The sequence below is a fragment of the Lutjanus erythropterus genome, chromosome 7 (assembly GCF_056507025.1).
Source record: "Lutjanus erythropterus isolate fLutEry1 chromosome 7, fLutEry1.hap2, whole genome shotgun sequence".
Taxonomy (NCBI): domain Eukaryota; kingdom Metazoa; phylum Chordata; class Actinopteri; order Lutjaniformes; family Lutjanidae; genus Lutjanus; species Lutjanus erythropterus.
In genome coordinates, this window is record NC_139323.1 from 10382648 (window position 1) to 10387374 (window position 4727).

Below are 4727 nucleotides of genomic sequence, written 5' to 3' on the forward strand. Positions count from 1 at the left end.
TTTCAATTAAATCAATTAAAAAAGACAATTATTAGCAAGTGCTCACCTGACATAATTGCAACACATAATTGATAATAATGGTAGTAGGCTGCATGTGTAAAACACAAATAAATCCCTACATTTCCACTCTAAATTTATCTTAAGATGATATTTCAGTCTTAAATTAGTTGATTTTAGTAATTAGTGTATTCCCAACAGAAAGCATTGTTACCTGAAGTGTAATGCATTTGGTAACCCGGTGCTGTAGGTTACAATTTAGTTCTCTGCAGCTTTTTATTCATGGGGGCAGAAATGCTACGTTTTTATTTGGATTTCTTTTAACGGGTGCCCCTAAATAAAAAATGTTGATAGCATGGTATGCTAATGCCAATGCAGCCATTTTGCTGTTATAGAAAGGCTGGTAATGCTGCACTCCCTCTCAAAGTTTGGTACATGGTGCAGAATCTCGAAAGTTCAGTATTAATGTTGGAACACACATCTTATTTTAAGCCATGTGTTTTCACAATCATTTTGGTTCTTATTGGTTTTTTATAGAACTTGGTTTGAAAAGTCAAATTTGCATACATTTGCATTTAAATCGTTGCATTAGGCTTTTATTTGGCAGCAGGGATCTTTCAGAATCTGAAACATGATTCTTCAGAACACCAACGACCCAAAAACTTGAACATGAACGTTCATGTTCCCCATGTTAAAACGGGTTCTGCCCTCAAATTATCAAAGCCTTCTGTGAGAATAAATTGGTCGAGTGATCAAAGAACACATAAGTTTGAGGTTTGTATTGTACATTGCCTCTATTTGTCAGCAAATTTAAATAAAGGACTTCAGCAAAACATTGTGCTGTTCATGTTATTTTATAGGAGACACTATAAGCACCCAGGTGTCAGAGACAGACCATGATCTTTATCTAAACCAAACCAAGCAGTTCTGCTGTCGAAATCAAACCAAACTGCAACTGAAAACTGAAGTGAGCTGGATATAAATGACCAAACAGCTGTTTCATGGCTACTCTCTATCAACCTGTGCAAATAGATGTTATTTTTCCATTTCAACCTGCAAGAGCTGATTTCTTTGACCAGCAGCAGAAACCCGTGAACACCATCCATCCATTTTCTGTAACCGCTTACTCCGGAAGGATCGCGGGGGGCTGGAGCCTATCCAAGCTGACATTGGGCGAGAGGCGGGGTTCACCCTGGACAAGTCGTCAGTTCATCTCAGGGCTGACACATAGACAGACAACCACTCACATTCACACCTACGGGCAATTTAGAATCACCAATTAACCCTGCATGCGTGTCTTTGGACTGTGGGAGGAAGCCGGAGAACCCAGAGAGAACCCACACAGACACCGGGAGAACATGTAAACTCTGCACAGAAAGGCCCTGTCCCAACCAGCTGAGGGATTTGAACTCAGGACCTTCTTGCTGTGAGGCAGCAGTGCTAACCACTGCACCACTGTGAACACAACATTGACATATCATTTTAAGTTGGTATGTTAACCTTGGCAAAACTTTATTGTTCATTTGGAGATGATGAATGTAAGTCCAATATTCAACCACTTTTTAGTTCTGTTTTTGGTCGATACAAACTGTTTTTACATTGTCATTTGATGAATTGTTATCACTTACAGCCCACTAGAAGTGTGTGGTGGTGGCTGTATTTGCAGAGACCCTGCCCTCTGCCTGTATTTCCTTATTTTATCATTATTTGTGCTCAGGACATCAACCCAAAATCACCGGTATTTGACATCCTGGGAATGAGACTAACAAATTAACTATCTTTCTGGTTTACAGACACCTTGGACAAATCTTTCTGATTCTACCTTTAAGTTAATTTATTATTGTTATATTTAATCTATTCAGAGAAAGAAATGTACAATTAACATTAATACAAGACAGTGAAAAATAATCAAGACCACTTAAATACAATTGATTTGTTTTTTAATTAATTAGTGTATGGGCATGATTTGACGTATCATTAGACAATTTTGGGCTGTGGGAGTTTACTTAGGTATTACAGAGTAAACCCCCACAGCCCAAAATTGACACGACACGAGTAGAACATGCAAACTCAGCATAGAAAGCCTGTGAAAAGAGTGGTGGGTAGTCAGGGGTGTTGAGACTGGGGTCAGGTGGTATCATACGCCCTTCTGACTAAATCTGTCAGAGCAAAGTGGCGAGGTCCCTTCAGTTCACTTGATGAATCTTTTTCACGGTGAATGTTTTCAAGGTTTCTGTTGTTCAGCCATCTTTTGCTGCAGATCAACAGTTCTTTCCCTCAAGTCATGTCCAGTGGTTTCCTCCTGGAAGAAGACATGATGTAGATGTTCATGTGAAGACTAGGAGACTCGACTTTACTGGATGTTACTCATTTATGTTGTCCTGTGTCTGGGCCAGTGCAGCTGTGACTTTAGTTTGTCTTCCCTCTGATGTCTCCACTCCTTTCTAATGATCGTTTTCTTTTACAAGAATTTCCTCCAGCTTTCCAACTTTGCGGACAGCCTCTTTTTCAGTGCACTCCCTTTCAATTATTTCCAGCTGGAGGATTTTCATCATTGTATCGTGTCTACTGTCTGGTCCAGCATTCAGAGCAGTCTCTGTGTGAAGTATTTGTTCCAGAAGCTCACTCTCTGCAAACAAAGCCTCCTGCTCATTTTTGAGTCTGATGGTCTCCTCATCGTTGCCTCCGATGAAGTTGAGCTCACAGACTTCCGTCATTGTTGCCACATCTACCTGTGGTCCCTCAGATGTTATGTCAGCTTCTTGTTCCTCTGTTCCCACAAGTACCTGTAGTTCCTCAGTTGATAATTCGGGCAATAGTTCCTCAGGGGCCACAGCTGACAGCTGTTCTTCAGTTATGATTTCAGATTGTGGTTCTTCAGGGTCCTCAGGGGAAAAGACTATTTGTGCATCTTCAGGTGACATATCCAGCTGCAGCGTTTCATCTGCAGTCACATGAACATCTTCCTCAAGCAACGCAAATTTCCATCCAGGGAGAGAGAACTGATTTGTAATTGAACTACACTTGATGCTTTCTGCACCACATATCATATCTAAAAATTCTCTGTCTAACTCAAACTCCTCGGGTTCCACAGTCTGAGATTGGAACATTCTTTCATGTAAGTTAGTCAACAAAGCCACAGTCTGTTGTTCCTCTGGTGTCATAGCTGCCTCTGGTTCCTCTAGTGACATATCAGGCTGCGATGTTTCATCTGCAGTTGCTTGTTCTTCTGTCTTCACAAATTTCCCCCCAGGGACAGAGAAATGTTTTGTGACTGCATTATATTCAATGGTCACTGATCCAAATTGAATTGAGTCCAGATCTTCCGGTTTCAATTCAAAGGCACCCATGTCAAGCTGCTGGGAATGGTTGACCTTGTCTGCCTTGTTATTTGGTTGATGTTTAACAGTTCTTGTAAGAAAGGCAGTGCCTCTCTGGATATTGTTTGTATAACATTTGTTCTTGCCTTTCTTACTTTGTTTCTTTGCACTTGTTTCCATCTTGGAAATGTTTCTGGATGCTACGGTTTGACTGTGTCTCTTGGGACTCTGTCTGTGTGACTGTTGGCAGACTGGAGGTTGTTAAGGTTCTAGACCAGGGGTCCCTAACAGGCGGAGCGCGGTCCAAGTCTGGATCCACACACCATCCTATACGGACCTGGACCTATAACCAGTAAATTATTAAGAGATTTTAAAATTTGACGGGACGCTTCTATTTTAACTGGCGCAACTTTTCTAGTCTTTCCGCCGCTGGTTTATCTGATCAGGAAACACACAGACCAACTGCAGAGAAGCTGCGTGTGGAGGAGACTGTTGTTAATGATGGAGTTTATTACAACAGAAACTAACGTGATGGTTAATGACATCGACACCAACCAGATGCTCTTATAAAATTAAATAACTGTATAAAGAGGCCTATAAGTAAAACAGGAGAGTCTGTGTTTCTCTGTGAGAAACTTTCAGACCTTCTCACAGCAGAGTGAACAGGTGAGGGAGGAGAGGAGGGCAGACTGATCACTAATCAATCACTGATACCGTCGTTCTCTCGGACTGATTAAAAAAATAATGACAAAGTTGGTCACAGACCAAACCTGGGTGTCAACACAAATAAAGTCTTTGTGTGAAACACTGCAGAGTGTAACATCGTGCTGTTTACAGACAGTCTGCTGTCTGTAGTTTGACAGAGACACAGAGGGTCGTGTCTAGAAGGGAACCCTAGACCCGCGAAAGATCGCGCGAGTTTGATTATTTTAGTAGAAATAACGGAAACAAATCTCGTGAGAGTTGTGCAAATAAAGAGTTACCTTCTAGACACGACCGAAAAAAGTGCACAGTGCAGTGCCAATGTTTTTTACTATTCACTGAACCACAGAGAGTCACTGAAACACTATTTCAGTTAAAAGAGTTAGTTCCATCTTCTTTTTGTGGTTTCTGCAGACATTACTTTTGTACCTTTGTACTTGAAAAAAGTAAAAAGTAAAGCAAAAACAGTAAAAGTAAATCTACAGTAAAAGTAAAGTTACTTTACTGAGTATTTTTTACGTTAGTAATTTATAGTATCTTATCTTCTCTTACCATTGTTCTTAAATAAAGCAAAAGTAATGTAACAGAAAAAAAAATGCATAACATGCAATATTTCTTATCTGATTACTTGATTAATCACCAGAATAATTGATAGATTATGCTTTAATTTTACTGGTCCGGCCCACTTGAGATCAAATTGGGCTGTAT